This window comes from Budorcas taxicolor, chromosome 6 (assembly GCF_023091745.1).
Source record: "Budorcas taxicolor isolate Tak-1 chromosome 6, Takin1.1, whole genome shotgun sequence".
NCBI lineage: Eukaryota > Metazoa > Chordata > Mammalia > Artiodactyla > Bovidae > Budorcas > Budorcas taxicolor.
In genome coordinates this window covers 53,470,521-53,493,430 of record NC_068915.1, presented here as the reverse complement: position 1 = coordinate 53,493,430, position 22,910 = coordinate 53,470,521, and positions in this window count along the sequence as shown.

The following is a 22,910-nucleotide window of genomic DNA, read 5'->3' as shown; positions in this document are numbered from 1 at the left end:
TGGACGTGGGTTTGGGTGAACTCCAGGAGTTGGTGATGGACAGAGAGGCCTGGCGTGCTACAATTCATGGGGTCGCAAAGAGTTGGACATGACTGAGCTACTGAACTGAACTGAACTCATTCTCAAATCTCCATCCTCTATTAATCTCATGAAGACCAAAAAAAAAAAAAAAAATGTTGGATAGCAATTGATCTTGGCAGATATAGTCTTTTGAGATTATTTTAAATCATAATTTTAGTTGCTACATTTAAATTGAAGAAAGCGTCTTTAAACTCCAGACTGAAACCTCAGTTCTTTTTAGACATCCTTATTTGTTTTATCTTCCTAACTCTGCCTTGAGTTCTTCTCTTGCTGAAAAGTCTTTAATTCAATAAATTGTCATCTCTGTGACACTTGATTTCAATCACTTTGTAAGCACAGACAGATTCTAGCCCTTTATTTAGGTAAGAGCCTGAAGGCAAACCCATCAAATATCTTTAAGATACTGTGCCACAGAGAGTGTCTCTTCCGGATGAAGTGAAGAAATTGTGGCTGTGAGTCCAACTACTGGAAAAAATATTTAGAGGTTCACTGATAGAAAAAGAAGAGGTAACAAAAAATGAAATTTGAAAGCATTATATATTATCTGTGCAGAGGAATGGAGTAGGGATTTAGTGACTGAAATTCCAGAATCACCATTGTGTGTAAAACTAAAACCAGGATGTGATCTTCCTAACTCTGAAGGCTCCTGTATGCCTCTGCTGTATTCAGTTATTCAGCAAATAGCCAACAACTTGAGCATCTCCCATTGGTGACTGTTCCTACAGTAAATTAGTATCATCCAACCAAATATCCCTATCACTGAAGGACCCAAACTATCATTTCATTTCTAGATACTCTTCCCATCCCCCACATAATCTTTGGTCCCAGCAAGTTAATATAAATATTAGCTCATGTAGAGGATGCCTTAGAATTTGAATTTTTATTTATCACTTACTTCTTATAATACATTGTATTATGCTCCCATTTCAGTGCCTTATTGAAATAAGACTCACTTTAACTTGTTTTGGCAAGTGAAATACGAATGAAAATAACAAATACCAATTTTAAATATTATTGTTGATTTTTATCTCTGCTTTTCCCCTTACGCAATGTAGCTGGCAATGTTTCAGACAAGGTCTATTTCATTAACCTAGATTACAGAATAAAGGATAAATACATGGAACAAAACCACAGCTTTCCAATAGTGATATAAGTTAATTAAAAATTTATGGTTATAATCCTATGAGATTCTAGGATTGCTTGTTACTGCAGCATAATTTAACTAGTATTGATTCATAGATCCATTACCTCAATTTATTAATTTTAGTTTTCATTGGATTGTTATTGCTACAAACTAACCCACATGATTTAACCCACAATTTGCTATACTTAGCTTGTAGTTGTTGAGTTCTCAGCAGCAGCAGCAGTTTAGCTCAGTCTTTCAGTCGTGTCTGACTCTTTGCGACCACATGAACCACAGCACACCAGGCCTCCCTGTCCATCATCAACTCCTGGAGTCTACCCAAACCCATGTCCACTGAGTCAATGATGCCATCCAACCATCTCATCTTCTGTCATCCCCTTCTCCTCCTGCCCTCAATCTTTCCCAGCATCAGGGTCTTTTCAAGTGAGTCAACTCTTTGCATCAGGTGGCCAAAGTATTGGAGCTTCAGTATTCAGTTCTGCTACTGTTTAATTGTGACACCAATATGTTTTGTCTTATAGACTCAAAACTAAGGTGTAGGTTGTTGATGTTTAGTCACTAAGTCATGTCTAACTCTTTTGCGACCCCATGGACTGTAGCCCACCAACTCCTCTGTCCATGGGATTTCCCAGGCAAGAATACTGGTGTGGGATGCTATTTCCTTCTCCAGGGGATTTTCCAAACCCAGGGACCAAACCTGCATCTCCTGCATTGGCAGGTGGATTCTTTATGACTGAGCTACCAGGGAGTAGATAATGTAATATTCAAAAGGTCATAAAATAACTACTTTATAGAGCTATGATTCAAATCCAAATTTGGGTAATGTTAACTCTATGAGATTTTTTTTCTCATATATCTCACATAGAAGATATTTAAGTATTTGTTGAATGGAGGAGTAAGGAGAAGATGAGTGAACAAATCATTTAAATTCTGTTGTATTAAACACAAAGAATAATATAGCACTCATATAGTTAAATAGTTCAAAATCTATAGAGGAAGAAAGTACATTTGCATTTACAATAAAATTGTAGGTGGGCAATGATAGAAATACGAACAGAGTTCTAAGGGAAACCTGATCCAGGTACCTGGGTGATTTCATACATTCTCTTATTTCCTGAGTCTTACCAACAATCTCAAGGAATAAGTCATACTGCTTCCTGAGAATTCAAGCGGGTAGAAGTTTTCTGTGTGTGGGTTTTTTTTTTTTTTTTTGTAAATTCTTTAATGAGTTCAACTGTAAATATGACAAAATTAAAATTCAGACAACTAAAAAAAAAATATGTTCAGCTTTTCCCTATGATAGCCTTCTAGAGTTATTTGATAAAGAGATTGTGAGGTTTGGATGATTCAAAATGGATTATAAACTCAGTCCATTTTTCCACAGTAACTTTCAACATAGTCTGAGGAAAATTGGGTGAAGTGCTTGCTCTCTGCCCTGGCAACTTGTTTATGGTCAATTTATGATGAAGGCCAGGCAGAAAAATCAGAGCCTGCTCCAAAAAGATGTGGAAGTACTTTGTAAACTGTCAAGTATAACTCTATGGTCATTTTATATTTTTATTAGCCTTAGTGTGAGAGACCAGAATCACGAACAACTTATGATATTATAGAAGAACGCAGAGTAGACTAAAATAGATTTGCTTTTCCTGCAAGTTCTGGTCAGACACAGTTACTAAGATTCTTAAATCTGTTACACATCACAGATTTAAGGGCAAATATGACGCAGATATAGGATCTCTTAAGTTATCTTAAGAGCTTTAGTAAAATAGCATATTAGCTTTTTTTTTTTTTAATGTATTGGAGTATAGTTGATTCCCAGGTGGCACTAGTGATAAAGACCCTGCCTGCCAATGCAGGTTCCATCCCTGGGTCAGGTAGATCCCCTGGAGGAGGGAATGACAACCTACTCCAGTATTCTTGCCTAGAAAATCCCATGAACAGAGGAGCCTGGTGGGCTATAGCCCATAGAGTTGCACAGAGTTGGACACAACTGGAGCAACATAATATGCACACGCATGTAATTGATTTAAAATGTTGATTTAGCTTCAGGAGTACAGCAAAGTGAATCAGTTATACATATACATGTAACCATGCTTCTTTTTTAGACTCTTTTCCTATATAGGTCATTATAGAGTACTGAGTAGAGTTTCCTGTCCTGTACAGCAGGTTCTTATTTTTTATCAATTTTATATATAATAGTGTGTATATGTCAACCCCAATCTCCCAAATTATCCATGCCCTGGATTGTATAAATATTAAATAGTTTTTATTATAAAATGGTACAAAATGATATCCTTATTTGAAAAAATAATGAAATATTGATAATACCACCATAAAATTTATCATGCCCCTAATTTACTTCAGTGAGTAAATGACAACCTTTTCCCCTTAGGACAATTCAAGTAGCAAATTGATGGTGTGCAATACATTTCATGGATGAATAGATAGTATGAGTCATATAAGCACTACTGTCAGAAAAACCTTCCCTGGAGAGTTAATTTATATTCACTGCGCCAATGTTCATATTGCTTTGAGTAGCCAAGAAGACTCTAACTTTCCTCCAATATATTCCACTAGCATAAATTCTAAGTTAAAACTGATTTCTTAATATGTGCTGGTGCTTGTTCATGAAAAGATATATTTAGAAAAAAACATTATAGGTAATGCAAAATTTAATAAAATTAAAATATTAACTCATAATTAGATGATATACCATTTCAAGTCAGCAATATATTATGAGATTATTATATTAAAAGGACTCTATCCTCAAATGACTTTCTCTTAAAATGATTGACAATACAAATTTAAGTTGCTTTTGTAAGTTTGTAAATTATGCCTAGGAAATAAAATATGTTTTTTGGGGGAAAGAAACTAACTCTTAAAGCCATTATTATTGCAGCAAGGAATGTTTACTAACTCAAATACTAGTTGCAATGCTTATACAATAGGCTGGTAACATTAGTAATCACCTCTCATATTTACATAGAACTCTATAGTTTAGAAAGACCTTATGCTTCTTATTTAAGCTAGTCTTTATTGAAACTTAAGATATATCTACACATTTAAGTATATTTCAACATTACAGTCTTCCTTTTTAAAGAGGAGAAAACGATTGGTCTCTGGTTTCTCTGAGCCTAAAACCACCTTACTTTTGTTTCCTGGTTTATATTTTGGAGTTTCATAATACAGTTATTTGATTTTCTAAAACAGAAATGATAGGATATAAAAAAATAATAATAACAACAACAATAATAATAAAATAATTTAAAAAATCACTTTGCTTTAGGTACAATGCTAAGAACTATACAAGAATTGGCACAATTTCATGTACATTAAAAATCCATGAGATAGATATAGGGACTATTATTTATTCATTTAATGAATGAGGACTCTGAAACTATGAGAACACAATTAGTTCAAAAATTCATAGCTAATAAACACAGACAGGTGATTGGAAATTGAATCCTCCTATTATTAAAAGATTAAATTATTATATTTTATCTGTAAATTATTCAAAATATAATAATAAAATATAAAATGATAATCAAAATATCCTGAAATTGTGTAAAGAAATTTCTTAAAGGTAATTTCTTTTAAAATGTCTAATAAGCACACAGCTTTTCCTTAGGTCAACAGTCTCACAATGCTCACCATGTCAGATCATTATTCTTAGTGCTCAGTTCAACTTGTGCATAGTCTAGGGTCCATTCCTTGCCAAATTGAAATGATATTAATAGGTCTTTTGTGGCAGCATTCTAATAATTTTAAGGTACTAACCAGAGCTTTCTGAGCAACTTAGACTGGGCTTAATTATTCATAAAGCTTTTCAAACAAAAAAAAAAATTAGGTTTAAATGACTTCAAAGAAACAAATATTTTATGGAAGTTAGTGTCTCATTCTTGTTTTTATATAATGTTTTTATACTATTATATAAAATAGACTCTGTTATTCAATTAGTGGTTTAGTTGACCAATAAGTGGGTTGATTTTCCTGTGTAAAGTTTGAAGCAACAACAACAAAAATATGAGACTGAAGTGACATCTTGTCATTGTTGTTGTTCAGTCACTCAGTCATGTCTGACTCTTTGTGACCCCATGGACTGCAGCATGCCAGGCTTCCCTGTCCTTCACCATCTCCTGGAGCTTGCTCAAACTCATGCCCATTGAGTTGGTGATGCTATCCAACCATCTCATCTTCTCTCATTCCCTTCTCCTGCCTTCAATCTTTCCCAGCATCAGAGTCTTTTTCAATGAGTCAGCTCTTCTCATCAGGTGGCCAAAGTACTGGAGCTTCAGCATAAGCGTCAGTCCTTGCAATGAATATTCAGGACTGATTTCATTTAGGATTGACTGGTTTGAATTCCTTGCAGTCCAAGGGATTCTCAAGAGTCTTCTCCAACACCACAGTTCAAAAGCATCAATTCTTCCATGTTCAGCCATCTTTATGGTCCAACTCTCACATACATATGTGACTTCTGGGAAAACCATTGCTTTGACTATACAGACCTTTGTCAGCAAAGTAATATCTCTATTTTTTAATGCTTTGTCTAGGTTTTTCATAGCTTTTTTTCCAAAGAGCAAGAGTCTTTTAATTTCATGGCTGCAGTCAGCATTCAAATTTATTTTGAAGCCCAAGAAAATAAAGTATGTCACTATTTCCATTGTTTCCCCATCTATTTGCTATGAAGTGATGAGACAGGATGCCATGATCTTTGTTTTTTGAATGTTGAGTTTTAAGCCAGCGTTTTTACTCTTCTCTTTCACTTTCATCAAGAGGCTCTTTAGTGCCTCTTCACTTGTTCATACAACAAGAACAGCTAACAGCTAAATATTAAAAGGCCTGAGAACATATTTTACAATAAATTGTTTCTTATAACAAAATAATATCTATTGTAAAGAATTTAGAAACCTTTGAAAGATAAATCAGTCCAAGCATCCTCCTTAAATACACATGGTAATCAACACAAGATTGTCAGAAGAAATATCAACAACCTCAGATATGCAGATGATACCACTAAAGGCAGAAAGCAAAGCAAAGAGGAACTAAAGAGCTTGTTGATGAGGGTGAAAGAGGAGAGTGAAAAAGCCAGCTTGAAACTCAATATTAAAAAATCTAAGATCATGGCATCCAGTCCCATCACTTCATGGCAAATAGAAGGGAAAAAAGTATAAACAGCAGCAGATTTGATTTGATTGGGCTCTGAAAACACTGTGGATGGTGACTGCCACCATGAAATTAAAAGATGCTTGCTCTTTGGAAGGTAAGCTATGACAAACCTAAACCATATATTTAAAAAAGCAGAGACGTCACTTTGGATCAAAGGCCTTGAAAGCTATAGTTTTTCCAATAGTCATGTACAAGTGTGATTGCTGGACCATAAAGAAGACTGAGTACTGAAACATTGATGCTTTCAAAATGTGGTGCTGGAGAAGACTCCTGAAAGTCCACTGGACTGCAAGAAGATCAAACCGGTCAATTCCAAAGGAAATCAACACTGAATATTCATTGAAGGACTAAGGATGAAGCTCCAATACTTTGTCCACCTGATGCGAAGAGCTGACTCATTGGAAAAGACTCTGACGCTGGGAAAGATTGAAAGCAAAAGAAGAAGGGAGTGGCAGAGGATGACATGGTTAGATAGTAACACCGACTCGAAGGAGATGAATTTGAGCAAACTCCTGGAGGTAATGGAGAACAAAAGAGCCTGGAGTGCTATAGTCCATGGAGTTGCAAAAAGTCAGACTTGCCTTAGTGGACTGGACAAGAACAACAAATCAACGCATGTTAGGTTGCCTCTAGTATTTTCTTTGTAATTTAAACAATATAAAACAAATAATAATATTTTTTCTTGTATTTAACTGTGCATTTTTTTACACTAGATTTTCCTACTTTACTAAACTTTTTTCTTTAGTTAACAGGTTTCATGCGAGTGTGATTTATGGGTAAGTCAATGGGCTTCCCTGGTGGCTCAGAGGATAAAGTGTCTGCCTGCAATGCAGGAGACCTAGGTTCAATCCCTGGGTTGGGAAGATCGCTGGAGAAGGAAATGACAACACACTCTAGTATTCTTGCCAGAGAATCCCATGGACGGAGGAGCCTGGTGGGCTACAGTCCACGGGGTCACAAAGAATGGGACACGACTGAGTGACTTCACTCACTCACACTATTCATTTAGTACATTTTTTTTTTTAAACTATTGGGCATTTGAGTTGTTTTCAAAGAACTGTAAAGGCTTAAACATATCTTTTTATTTATTTATGATATAATCCACTTTCTAGGTTAAAAATCATGCATTTATGTTTTATATTTTTCCAAATTTGCAGAAGGTTATAGGCTAGTGCTAGGATATCCTTTTTTATTTCTTACTTGTAATCATGGAGTGTTCTATTCTCTTAATCGCAATATTATAAGAAAATTAAAAGCACAAACTTGGTCAGCAAACTAAGTGGTTTTGAGCATTTCTGTCATACGTGTGGCACATGGATAAGGTTTTTTCATTCTTCATCCTCAGTCTTCATTTTCCCTTCAAAATCATCATGTTTCACTGTCACTTAGCAAATGTTTGTGTTAAACAGGGCAAATAGAAATCTTCAAGATCTCATTGATGTGGCATAGCTCCAATGTATGTGCTATGCTGAGCTGCAGTGAGTTATTTGTCTAACATTACTGACAGTGAAAATATTTGTTTCTGTTTCAGATATCTCATGATTCAAATTTTGTATGCTGAATTAAATTATTGCATAATATTGTTGGTCTCAGAAATCATTAAATAAAAAAGAAATAAAAAAAGAGAAATATTAAGTAGAAAAAGATAGCAGGGATGGGCATAAGGAATGTTGGGGGATGGGTACAGTTAAAAATAGGGTCATAAGCAAAGGGACCCCCATGAAAGTGATGTTTGAATAAAGGCCTGACGTGGGGCAAGATAAGAAAAAATCTAGAGTAGGGAGGGGGAGTATTCCAGATACACTGAGGCAACATTAGAAAGAGGAAATCAGTAGATGTCATTTTTCAAACTTTGGCTTTTACTGTAGAAATGATGGAAAATCCTTAGGGGAATTTGAGCAGGAGTTACATGACTTACCTTCCAGGATCAAGTACATTTTCACTGACTGCATAGATAGATTGAATCACTTGATCAGCTGATCATAATAGTAGAAGGTCTAGTTAAGGACAATTAATTAATAGCAAGCCAGTACCAGAACTTAAATCCTGTTCCTATTTTTATCCTCCTGTCACATTCACTAATATTTTCTTTTATTCTCCGCTAATACATACCATATTCTCAATTCTCTGAGGGGAAAACAAACTAATTTATATTTTATTGTGATATAAATGTACATGCTTTCCAAGCATGAGCATTTACAGACACAGAGATTTTATCTTTAGAAAAATCCCAACATCTTTTTCAAATAATCTTCCTGAAGATTGCTATTTGTCCTTTAAAACTACATTTAGTTTTATGTAAGAAAAATGCTAGAAATATGTACAGTATGATATAAAGAAAGGGTCATACAATTCAAAATACAGAAAATCCCCTTGCCTAAGGCTGCCAGAAAACCTCAGTGCCATGGCAGGCTATAAAACTACCTTTAGAGACTAAGAATTATTGACCCCTATTTTTGAGAAGCAGCATTTAGCTGAACTCTTCTTACCAACTTCATTTCCTGGAATGAACAGAGGCTCTTGTCCTCAATTCTGGATGAACATTATCAAATGAAATGTTATTACTTAAGACACCTCTTGCAAGCATTTTGTATACCTTTATTGGTACTGTAGCTCATATGTAAATCTTTTCATCTGCCCTGATCATCTCTTGAACAGGGCAATCTAATGTGTTTGCTCTTACTGTACAAGCAACATAAAGCAAGTTTCAGTTCAGTTCAGTTCAGTCGCTCAGTAGTGTCCGACTCTTTGTGACCCCATGAATTGCAGCATGCCAGGCCTCCCTGTCTATCATCAACTCCCGGAGTTCACTCAAACTCATGTCTATCGAGTCAGTGATGCCATCCAGCCATCTCATCCTCTGTCGTCCCCTTCTCCTCCTGCCCCCAATCTCTCCCAGTATCAGAGTCTTTTCCAATGAGTCAACTCTTTGCATGAGGTGGCCAAAGTACTAGAGTTTCAGCTTTAGCATCTTTCCTTCCAAAGAACACCCAGGGCTGATATCCTTTAGAATGGACTGGTTGGATCTCCTTGCAGTCCAAGGGACTCTCAAGAGTCTTCTCCCACACCACAGTTCAAAAGCATCAGTTCTTTGGTGCTCAGCCTTCGTCATAGTCCAACTCTCACATCCATACATGACTACTGGAAAAACCATAGACTTGACTAGACAGACTTTTGTTGGCAAAGTAATGTCTCTGCTTTTGAATACGCTGTCTAGGTTGGTCATAATTTTCCTTCCAAGGAGTAAGCGTTTTTTAATTTCATGGCTGTAATCACAATCTGCAGTGATTTTGGTGCCCCCCAAAATAAAATCAGCCACTGTTTCCCCGTCTATTTGCCATGAAGAGATGGGACCAGATACCGTGATCTTAGTTTTCTGAATGTTGAGCTTTAAGCCAACTTTTTCACTCTCCTCTTTCACTTTCATCAAGAGGCTTTTTAGTTCCTCTTCACTTTCTGCCATAAGAGTGGTGTCATCTGAATATCTGAGGTTATTAATATTTCTCAACAAATATCTTGATTCCAGCTTACTCTTCTTCCAGCCCAGTGTCTCTCATGATGCACTCTGCATACAAATTAAATAAGCAGGGTGGCAATATACCGCCTTGATGTACTCCTTTTCCTCTTTGGAACCAGTCTGTTGTTCCATGTCCAGTTCTAACTGTTGCTTCCTGACCTGCACGTAGGTTTCTCAAGTTTAGTAAGCATTAAAACCATGTTTGCTAGGGAAGATATTGGATGAGGATTTTGAGTCCTATTCACATGCACTATGCTTGCCAGGACATATGGTGGAGAAGATAAAAGTAAATTCTATTGTTCCTTAATCATTAAAGACCACGTTTGTCACTGAACATGCAGGGCAAAATGCACTGAAAACCCTTGGGTCATTGCAAATGGAAATATTCCTAAAACAGTAATTCTACCTTTTTGAACAATAGCATCATGGATTTTAGCATTGTTTTAAATTGATTTGTAATCCTATGACTTTTCAGTCTAGATTTTTTTCCTGATTACCAATTTCTAAGATCTAAATGTTTGAGGTCCCCAAAATTCATAATACCCAATGTGGTGATACTTGGAGATGGGATCTTTGGGAGCTAAACAGGTTAGAAATGTGAAGTCCTCGTGATGGGATTAGTGTTCTTTTGAAAAAGACTAAGGAATTTTCCCTTGCTCCTACTGTACTGTGAAGAAACAATGAGAACAGTGGTCTCTGAATCAGAAAATAGGTCCTCACCACTTACTGAATCCATTGGTGCCTTGATCTTGGACTTCCTAGATTACAGAACATGAAAACTAAAAGTTTATTGCTTATGAGCCACCTGGTCTATCATATTTTGTTATAGCACTACAAGTAGGATATCAGACTATCAATTTCTACTCATTTGTTGAATCATTCTTTCATTAAAAATGTTTATAGAAAATGATTATATAAACATTAGGGTATTGAGCTAATCATATATATCTCCTTAATTTTGTTAATGTTATTTTAGTGTTCAGACTAAACCAAACACACACATTAACTTTTGGCTTTTAAAATCCTATTTGCATGTGTATATACTGTTTTATAAAGATCATCCTAAATCAGTAATGCCTTATTTTATTATTTTTATATAATTCTGGATTTTATTTACTAATTTTAAATGGAATCTTGCATTTTAAAAGTGATATTGGTGGTCAAATTTTGCTGTTACTATTAGATTATTTAAAAAGATTATCAAAAGATTATTATAGTCTCCCAAAATGAGATGCAGTGTATCAGCTCTATTTTTCTCTGCTAGAAGTAGTAATGCTGTATTCAATTGTTTTTTTTTCCTTTGGCTATTTGGTTAAATTGGTCAGTAATTTATATGTTGAAATCTATGTCAGATTTTGTAAATGGAATTTGTCCATTTCATTTAAAGATTTATAACTTATTGGCATAAATAGCTTAAAAACAATACCCCATTATTTTCTTTTTAATACATAAAACATCTTAGATTGTACTTTCTATTTTATTTCTGACATGAAGTTCTTAAAGAGGTTTCTTAATTTACCTTAATTGGTTTTCTGAGACCACTTTCAGTCTTTGGTTTTCTTATCTGCAAAATAGGAAAATATAGAAATTATTTTGTAGGAATGGTGTAATGATGAAACATTATTTTACTTGTTAAAGTTTTAGAACAGTTCTTAGAACTTAGCAAGTTCTCAATATCAGTTACTTGATGACTAATACTTCTATTATTAATTCTTTATATTCTTATAATCTTACTAGGACCTTCTGTAGCATAAGACAAAGAAGAACACACATGAAAAGAGTGCAGGATATTGGTACTAGCTGCAAATCAGCAAAAGGATGAGCCCAATTCACAAACAAGCACAAGTGCTTCAGAAGGTTTTTCTTAGAAACTTCTTCAGTTACTTGACAACTTTTCCACATTGAATCCACAGACAATGAGATGAAGCAGCAGAGTTTGATGAGTCAAAGAAAGACAACAACCTCACTGTAGGTGGTTAGTGATAAAGAGTATCTGCATTCCTTCTATTTTTTCCCCACTATCAAATGATGCGGAACAGAAGTAAGGAAAATGTATGTTGGGGAAAGGTATTTATTCCTGCTCCCAATAATTCAATTCATTCAGAACTACCTTGCTAGTTTGAGGTAGTAAGAGTGGAGGATGGTTTTTCTATATGATTTAGTCTTAAAAATCAGCCAAACAAAAACAGATAATGGGATTCCTGTCAATAAAAAGTAGTAAAGAGTTACAGAATCTGCTTAAAACTTATTACATGTGAAATGCAGGTATATATATATGTGTCTCTGTGTGTGTATATGTCAGTTCAGTTCAGCCACTCAGTCGTATCTGACACTTTGAAACCCCATGAATCACAGCATGATAGGCCTCCCTGTCCATCACCAACTCCTGGAATCCACTCAGACTCCCGTCGATAGAGTTGGTGATGCCATCCAGCAATCTCATCCTCTATTGTCCCCTTCTCATCCTGCCCCCAATTCCTCCCAGCATCAGAGTCTTTTCCAATCAGTCAACTCTTCACATGAGGTGGCCAAGTATTGGAGTTTCAGCCTTAGCATGAGTCCTTCCAAAGAACACCCATGACTCCTCTCCTTTAAAATGGATTGGTTGGATCTCCTTGCAGTCCAAGGGACTCCCAAGAGTCTTCTCCAACACCACAGTTCAAAAGCATCAATTCTTTGGTGCTCAGCTTTCTTCACAGTCCAACGCTCATATCATACATAACTACTGGAAAAACCATAGCCTTGACTAGACGAATCTTTGTTGGCAAAGTATTGTCTCTGTTTTTCAACATGCTGTCTAGGTTGGTCATAACTTTCCTTCCAAGGAGCAAGCGTCTTTTAATTTCATGGCTGCAGTCACCATCTGCAGTGATTTTGGAGTCCCCAAAAATAAAGTCTGACACTGCAATAGTGTAGGAGGGAGGGATAAGTGTATTAGTTAATGCTATTTGTTGTTAAGAAATTTTAAAATAGTAATGAAAGATCAGTTCAGTTCAGTTCAGTCACTCAGTCGTGTCCGACTCTTTGCAACCCCATGAATCACAGCACGCCAGGCTTCCCTGTCCATCACCATCTCCCCGAGTTCACTCAAACTCACGTGCATTGAGTCGGTGATGCCATCCAGCCATCTCATTCTCTGTCGTCCCCTTCTCCTCTTGCCCCCAATCCCTTCCAGCATCCGGGTCTTTTCCAATGAGTCAACTCTTCCCATGAGGTGGCCAAAGTACTGGAGTTTCAGCTTTAGCATCATTCCTTCCAAAGAATACCCAGGGCTGATCTCCTTTAAAATGGACTGGTCGGATCTCCTTGCAGTCCAAGGGACTCTCAAGAGTCTTCTCCAACACCACAATTCAAAAGCATCAATTCTTCGGCACTCAGCTTTATTAACAGTCCAACTCTCGCATCCATACATGACCACTGGAAAAACCATAGACTTGACTAGACAGACTTTTGTTGGCAAAGTAATGTTTCTGCTTTTGGATATGCTGTCTAGGTTGGTCATAACTTTTCTTCCAAGGAGTAAGTGTCTTTTAATTTCATGGCTGCAGTCACCATCTGCAGTGATTTTGGAGCCCTCCAAAATAAAGTCTGACACTGTTTCCACTGTTTCCCCATCTATTTCCCATGAAGTGATGGGACCAGATGTCATGATCATCATTTAATTTAAAAATGAGTGCTTCTAGCTTTCAAGAAGTGATTGATATTTCAATTTGTTCCATATGTTGGCTCCCTCTTTGTTCTAGGAAATATTTTTTTTTTTCTGGCCACTGAATATTTATTTCAATCCTCTTCTCATACATCAAAAAACATAGCCTTGTATCAATGGTGTCAACCCAAAGCCCAATACATTCATTACCTCCAGCTTAAAATACAGAATTACCATGTGATACATGATCCTTTCCTCTTCAAACTCTTTATATCCTATAATATATTAATTCTCTCTATTCCTTTTATTTTTACTTAAAAATTGTCAAACTCTGCTTTGTTCACATGGAAATATGTAAAATATGTCTTAAAACAAAAGGAAAAGTCAGCATGCATTATCATACCAACTATACTTTTTAGAGCTGTAAGCTCTGTCTACTGTCTTCTAACTCATGGTAGGTAACAGCTTTAATAAATGCTGTATCACTATATATAGTAGTTTTATATCTCTTAAGCCTCTAATATATTTCTTTGCTATTGTCTATTACCAAGTCCATGTTATATATTTTAGGAGTTATTTTTATAGCTATTTCTCACCTATTTCTGTATTAGTTAAATTATGAGAGCAGCAAAACACAAACTCTATACTTACTTATGTCAGTATAGGGGTATTTTCCACTCACATGAAGAGGAAAATGATGTTTCTGGTCATTTTCCTGGGCACTGATTCAGGAACACTGGCTATCCTCCTTTTAAGGCTCTACCATTTCATAAGTATAATGGTTTCCAGTGAAATGACAAGTGAGAAGTAATAATGGGCTATGCTAAAGTGACACCCATACTTCCATTCATATTCGTTTGGCTAGAACTCAGTAATGTGACTGCCCATTCACAGGATCATACTTAAAAACAAAGGAAGCAGAGAAATGCAGTTTTTCTATTTGTGCAAGGCAAAGAGAAAGTGTTTAGTGAATCATTAGCTTATCTCTCTCTAAATACACTCACAAGTTAAGTTCTAGATATTTGAGATAAGTTTTGTCCTGATGGCAAAATCATCTAGAAAGCAATTTCTATAAAGGTAGAAATCATACTTGATTTTTATGTAATTTCATCCCTAGCATTTAGCATGTGCTATAAACTATGGTAAAAATCACTTATTTAATGATTACCCAGTAAGTAGTTGGATATGGACATTTTTTATAATGGTCATTAGTGAAGAACATTTAAGTGTCTATTACTTGAAATAACTGCTTGAGAGGAAAGGGATAGTAGTACAAGGCTTTGCAAAAATTAAAGGATCATGGGATGAAAGACATTAAAAGTATGACATTAAATGGATCACTGATATGGAATTAAGGATTTACCTAGATGATGAAAGATGTTAGTAAACAGAGGAGAGAAATGAACAGGAAATATTCTTAAAGGAAACTGAAAGTCTATTTACTCCCATTTAGATTTCTGAGTATATACCAATGATTATTCATACTTATGATATTTGTTCATATTGTCATTACTTTATACACTTTGTTTCAATACAATAACATCTTCAGAAGTCATGACAATCATTTAAAGAATATCATCCCATCATAATGGTTGTTTTAGATCTCTGTATACACTGTGTATTTGAGGAATACCTTTGGCTGACTGAGAATTTTTAAAATCCTCCTTAAAGTGAAAACAAAAAAAATGTATGTAAAGATGAAATTCACATCAGCAAAAACACTTAAAGATAGCATTATTTTGATAGTCATTAGTACTATCAATATATTTTGAAAAAAATTTAAGTATTAAAAAATGCAAAAACTGCATTGTACAACATGAACTTAACAATTTTCCTACACTCCAAAATTCAGGAAATAAGTCTCACTGAAAAGCACAATCACCTACATAGTGTGCCACAAAGCATTACAACGAACAAGGATACTGTTATACACAGATTGAAAATGAGTCCCCTTATTAATGGGAGACAAAGTAGGCATTTCACAGCTTTGGGGATTTTTGTTATATCGAGAGTCTAGTATTACATCTTTGTCATATACATTTTAGTGCATCTTGGTAGCAAACACATTATTTTATACAGCAAATTCTCTAGAAGACTTGATTTCAACTGAGGTGAAATGAAAAATGTACCTGAAGTTCATAGTGTCTGCCATGTAATTAGTTCCCTTGCTGCTGGCATAGTAGGATGTGAAATTATGGTCCCTACACCTGCTGAATCAGCCTTTTCTAGTCCAATCTTAGTATTATTACTACTAATCTTTTTCTCTTTCCTTGGCTATTCAGAGTCCCATGAGGCTTCTCAATCAAGAGTCTCAATAAAAGCCTGAGCAGCTCCATATGGCTGTGCTGTAGTGAATGTAGAAAGTGTTATTGGTCAGAATATTCAGGAAAGGAAGACTAATAGAGTTTGTACTTTCAAAGGCTATAATTTCAGTTATAATTGGAAGAAACTACAAAAGTGAGTCTGTTTCCAGTGATGTAATGTACTCTGTTTTTGATGTTTACTCTAAAATAGTAGATAAATATTATTCACTATTGGAGGGAAAAGAAAACAAAACACCATAAATCATCTTGACTTTATTTGCATCTTAATATCAAGATCTTACCAGCCACTAAAATCAAGTTCTTAATAGAGATGCTTCAAAAATCAAAACCAAAAATTGTTCTAAGTGTTTTGGAAAATTTTTATGGCAACATGGCCCAGGAAAAAGTCACTAGCTGTTAAATATAACTGCTATGGGTTTGAATTTTGAGACGTATTTGGTATGTGAACTTGAACAAAACAGTTGCTATTTATAATTTTTGCCTTTCTCACCTGAAAAATAGAATGTAGTAAATACAGTAGTTTAAATTATTAAATAATATGATTATATAAAATTTTCACATATTCTACTTAGTGTATTATAGTTGTTCAACATATGCAACTGTACTTTTCTGGATTTTTTAAAGTTCAATAGAGACTAGAAAGTATTCAGTAAATCTTAGATGCCATCAAACGATTTTTTCAACTTTATGGAAAGGAACTGTTTGTTGCCAGAGTCTTTGCTCCTAAGAATGTCTAATTTGGAAGAACCTCATTTCATGGGCATTGATCCCTGAATTGGGTGTCTGCATTTTGGTTCACAAAATAGAATTGAGGGTCTATTTGATATAAGGCCCAATTCCTTGAATCCTAAGACAAAGACAAAAGTTTGAATTTGAAACACTGTAATTCTGTTAATTGCAACTTATAAAGGAATGTGTTTGAAGACTCTAAAAGATTTGCTTAAGAAAAAGCAAAATGAGAAAAAAGACATTTTTAAAGCAGCCATTTCAAAAAAAAAAAAAAAGAAGGAAAAAAGAAAACAGAAAACTAAACATTAAAACATACAACATATTAATAACCTAGAAAGCAATCTTTAAGCACTCAAAGCTATATTTTTGAGTTATAACTATCTTTATGATTCTATGAGGTTTCTGATTCTAACCTAGGTCTTTCTTCTAAAAAGACATGTTTTTCCCACTTAATTTTTGAGTATCTGTTAAATTTGTATTCAATTCACTAACAGGAACCATTTTACTTTCATTTATACTGAAGTTACAGATGGTATTTAAAGGATCAAGCAGCCACTTGGATAATTTCTACTCTCATGGTTTTGATAAATCAGTATATTTTCTGCATTTAACCTCATCATGAGGATCCTACTCTCATCATTTCATCTAAACTAAATTTTTCTCTGAAGAATTTGGTCTTTTTCCAAATACCTTACACTGGAGATAGGTAGGGCTTCAACACAGAGATTGGGAAGGACACAGTTAAGTCCATCTCACTCGTATAAAAAAGTTTATAGAAGGTAAGTATATAGAGTGTTTCATGCAATCCAAAGAAACTGAATTCAGCATACATGCTTCATCTAAATCTGAAAACTATGAAAAACAGGAATATATTGTCTTGTCTCACAGAAATTCCTGTCTGGTCACTTCCATTTCTCTTTCCCTACCTGTCATATCACCCTCTTACTCAGAATGATTTTCTTGTTTCCTCTGATAGTTTGCATATGACATTGAAGAAGCATAATTCATGAAAAATAAAGTTCCTTTGTTATAATTACCAGGTGAATAAAAATGAATTATTAAATAACTCCTATATTTAAACTACAAGTGTTAACCTAGGTATCTTGAAGCCTGAAAGTGTTTGGATCTGATGGCACCATTGACTGGAACATCAATGGTTATGGGTATGAGGTCAGAAATTTCACCTAGACAAAGGAATTTAACATCTAAGAAATTAATTATAAATGTTCCTAGCATAGGTAATGTGTACATTAGTTTTCCCTCTAATTTTAGATGTGAGAATGAATCAACCAGCAAAAGGTTAGATCTTGCAAAGATCAGGGCCACACAAGCATGCACATACTGTCAGAACTGAGGCAAAACTCTTCAGAAGGATTCAGTTTCTATCTAATAAATTCTTAGATTTCTTAGATACAGTCTTGTCAAATCAACTCATTTTACACCTGAAGTAACAAATAAGAGATATGAAGTGACTTGCTTGAAATTTAAAAACAAAGTAGTGAAGAAGATGAGATTAGAACCAAAAGCATGTGACATTGGAAATAACTCTTATTCCAGTACACCATGAGTGATGCTCTTTAAGATGTCTCAAAGTACATGTATATGTGTGTATCCAAATGGATGATTGTGATACACATAACCACAGACACACATATAATTCAGATAGATTAGAGATTAAGATGTTAAAAAAAAACATTTTTGCATACTAAACAGAATTTAGAAACTTATTCTTCTCCTGTATTTGAGAGAGTATTCTACTTATGATGGAAACATTAGAATCATTTATAATTTTGAGAGAGTTCATTCTTCAGTAGGTTGATAAGAAGTCCAGGGTCCCTTAGGAGGAGGAGGAGGAGGAGGAGAAAGGGATCTAGGGCCCTCAGGAGGAGAAAAGGACAAACTTTTTTTCTCCTTTCTGCATCTTGGTCACATAAGATGTTTTTTTCTTCAAGCCCAAAGCTAATGATTACACTGGGAAAGAATGAAGGCAGGAAAACATTGAAGGCAGGAGGAGAAGGGGACAATGGGAGATAAGATGATTGGATGGCATCACCAGCTGGATGGACATGAGTTTCAGCAAGCTCAAGGAGTGCTGGAGTCCATGGGGTCACAAAGAGTAGGACTGAGTGACCGAACTGAACTGAATGACTACACAACAAAACAAATCATCTTGCTCAAGGATATATTTTTCCTTAAACTTTGTACCAGTATTTATATAACAATAATGTATGCTGCTCAAGGACATGTTTCTCCTTCTTAAGAACCTCTTGACTAAGCCTGCAGTCTTAAAATGTATATTATGGGAGTGGTCTGGTAAGAGCTTTCTATTTTTATTTCTAATTCTGTTATCTTAAAATATAAATTGTGGGAGTGGGTCTCCTAAGACCTTTACAACCTTGAGACATTCTTCTGATTTATTGTTAATAACCAACTGAAAAAGTACATGGCTCCCTTGCTAAGCTTGGCAAGTGGGGCACTCTTCCTCCCCCTACTCATGTCTATGTCAGAAGCATTCTCTGTCCTTTTTTACTGTAATAAAACGTCTGCCACACAAAAGCTCTGAGTGATCAAGCCTGGTCCCTGATCCTGAAGCTAAATCATCTTCTTTGGAGATCATGAATCACCATGAATCACATCTGAAGTCATAGTGCAGGAAGGCTTTCCTTAAGGAAAGAAGAGGAAGAAGATAAGTTTACTTCAAGTTTGATAATTCATTTCCTGAAGAAGTCAGACATAAAATAGCAAAAGTTAATTTAATACACTTTCTGATCTATTTTCAGGCAGAAAGTGTCAGGTCATAAGAGAGGCAAAGTGAGAAAAAAAAAAATTTCAGACCAACTTGTCTTTTTGCCTGAGGGATTGGGTTTGAGGAAACAAGCTGAGAATATATTTTTCTACATATAATTCTTTGGGAAATGAATAGGAATAAAGAAAAGGCAGGGATTACTCAATGAGAGTTTTACTGCAACCTGATAGAAACCCAGAATTCAAATTAAGTACTTGTTTGGAAGTGACATATTGCCCTATTGATCCAGATGTGGGACAAAAATCATATGCTTAATGGGAATATAAATTCTGGATTAAAACCATTGTCACAAATACCATTCAGGCATTCAGTTCAAAAAAAATGCTAAACCTTAGAGGCTGTTTTTACTGGGGGAATAAATATCTCTATAATAAATTCAACACTTTCTATTAACTTTATTTAAATTTCAATATGATTTAATTTAAAAGTACTCCTGAGTAAAATTGATACTTTTTCTATTGTGATATTATTCCTAATACCTACTATATAGGATTATCAATATTTTCATTTTAGACTCTATAAATGTGTTATTAATAGTCAGGATATTGGCATAAAATAGAATACATAACAAGTGTAGTGATCAGATAAACTGTTCTGAGAGCAAGTATAAAGGCAGAGTTATTATGAACTTATCTCAAATCCTCAGTTAACTTCCCAGGTGGTGCTAGTGGTAAAGATTCCACTTGTCAATGAAGGAGATGCAAGAGATGTGGGTTCAATTCCTAGGTTAGAAAGATCTCCTGGAGTAGGAAATGACAACCCCCTCCAGTATTCTTGCCTAGAAAATCCCACGGACAGAGAAGCCTGGCAGGTTATAGTTCATGGAGCCAAAGAGAGTCATATACGTTTGAGCAAAGCAACTAAGCCCTAAGCACCTCCCTATTGTACCTATGATCATTCTCAAACATTCTGAGTATGATGATGTTTTTGTTGTGATTGTTCAGTGGCTCAGTCATGTCTGACTCTCTGCAACCCCTTGGACTGCTGCCCACCAGGTTCCTCTGTCCGTGGGATTTCCCAGGCAAGAATATTGAGGTGGGTTGCCATTGCTTTTTCCAGGGGATCTTCCCAACCCAAGGTTCAAACCTGCATCTCTTGCATTGGCAGGCCTATTCTTTACCACTGAGCCACCTGGGAAATATGATAATATTTTATTTTATTTTGAATTTTAAGATATTTTTTGTTACCAAAGAATTGCATCATGTATCCTTGAATCACTCATTAGCAAAGTAAAATAAATAATTAATAAGTATTTGTCAAATGACAATTCATTTTATATCTTTTCTACCTCATCCATTCATTCAGCACATAATTTTTGAACTTTTACTATTTGTAAGCCTTGATCTAAAATCCCAATTCTGTGTATGTTATATTGTTTCCTTCTGTCATTTATGTCTCTTAACCTTACTCCTTAGCCTCATTCTTCTGTCTCTCTTTTCTTTGTGTTACCTATATAACTTTCTCCCAGTACTCTAACTCATGTTTCTTCTGTGTTTAACCTGCAGCTAAATCCAACCACTGAGATTCTGTTTTTACTGTATAGGGCTCTAATGTTTTGGTTATGTTTTGGTTTTTGAAGATATTCTCAAGTCATTATTTTTCTCAACAAATTTAAGTGTTCAAATATTAAAGCCTGGTGTTAGTATACTGGAAAGGGAAGAACAGAAGTTCAGTGTATATTAGGAACTGCATCTCTGGTGTATTCCCACCTCCTACAGCCATACAGAACACATGATTGCTATAGTCTTTTTCAGTGAACAATAGGACTTGGGGGGAAAAAAATGACCTCCATTCCAGTGTCTATATGTTTGCCCTTTCTGAACCATGGAGTAGATATGTGTGAATTAACTAGATCTCTTGGAGCCAGATTTACACAAAGAAAATAATTTTCACACAAAAGGCAACAAGGCAGTGTAAATGATAACCTCTCACTAATATCTAAGGATAATTTATGTGAAAAAATTATTTCACCTTCTTTTTAGTGAAGATTCCCTTGAAAAGTCTCCTTAATAAAAATGCTTTCTTTAAACTCAGAATTTTAAACCCCAGTTATCTTTTGAATCTGAAGAAGCATTAGTTGGCATGAAATAATTTAAAGAGCAACTATTTTTGCCATAGTGTCAACTGAATAAATATTTGTTCTTATACAATGTACTGAGCTCATCCCCAATCCCAAATTTTTCATCCTGAGGTCATTGCACTACTTCAAATTTCAGGAACCAGGAACTCAGAGAGCAGTTACTATTTTTGTTGCCATTCCCTGGATAAAGTATTTATCTTTCCCTTTTAGGACACTGAGTATTTGTTGCAGGAAAAGAAAGCAATAAAGTCTGAACTCAATTTCTTTTGGGACCAGGGTTGACTCCATGTTTTTTCCTTGCTTTGATTTTTCAAAGGCTCACTCTCAAGTCATTTTAGGGGTCTCTCTAGAGTTATGGCTACAGGAAATTCAGAAATTTAAAAGAGACAAACTTCACTTCACACTGGTCACCACTGTTATGCTCGACGTCCAAACTTTCATGACCCTTGCAGACAGAAGTTCTGCTGTTCATTTTTGTCTTAGGTAGAAGATACTATACCTGTCAGAGATGGCACCACATATCCACTAACATTGCAGGGGCCTGCAGAAATCTAATCTTTTACCTGGGCTCTCAAAAGCAACTGTAAGTTATCCTCTAGCATTTTTGCCATTAATCCCATGGCACCCCTCCCACCTCACAAGCAACCAGCTGCATATCTCTCAATTTTTTCTAATGTAACTCCCCTCAGGGAGCCTAATTCTGTGCAGCAATAGTGCTACGAGGCAAGAAAACAGGAGTGTGAGGACTGAAAAACCTGCCTTTCATTCTTATCTTTCTCCAAATCATCTGGGATACAAATACAATCTTTTCACAAATCTGACAATTTTTTTCATTATATTGAGTTGCTACAAAAAGTTTTCTGTAGTTCACCTTAGTTCTGTGCATACTCACGAACTCTCAACATTAGTTAAATTTTACATGATTATCACTACCATTTATAGACTACTTCCTATGTCCCACTTTATAAGCACTTTTTAAAATTTCTTTCAATATTCACAGTAATTCTATGAAATAGATATGATCATTAATCACTTTATTTGTAACACTATTTTTATTTTTAAAATTCCATTTTATTTTAATTCCATTATAAAGAAACCAAAAAACCTGAGATATTTAGTAACTTACCTAAGATTACAAAGCTCATAACTGATAGAGATGGAATCTGCGCTCTTAGCTATTGCATTAGTTTGTACTTCTTGCTGATTTTTATCAAGTAACTAAGATAAATTTGAACCAAATCCTAAATCAAAGAACAAACAAACCACACTTTTTACTTTTAACCTCTGAATATATATATATATATTCATTTTGTTTCTGAGCTATGATTTAGACCTCCACTGAAACAGTTCAAGCCAGACAAAGACCAAATATTTCCTAAATTTATAGAGCTGGAATAATATGGTAAACAAATTCAGT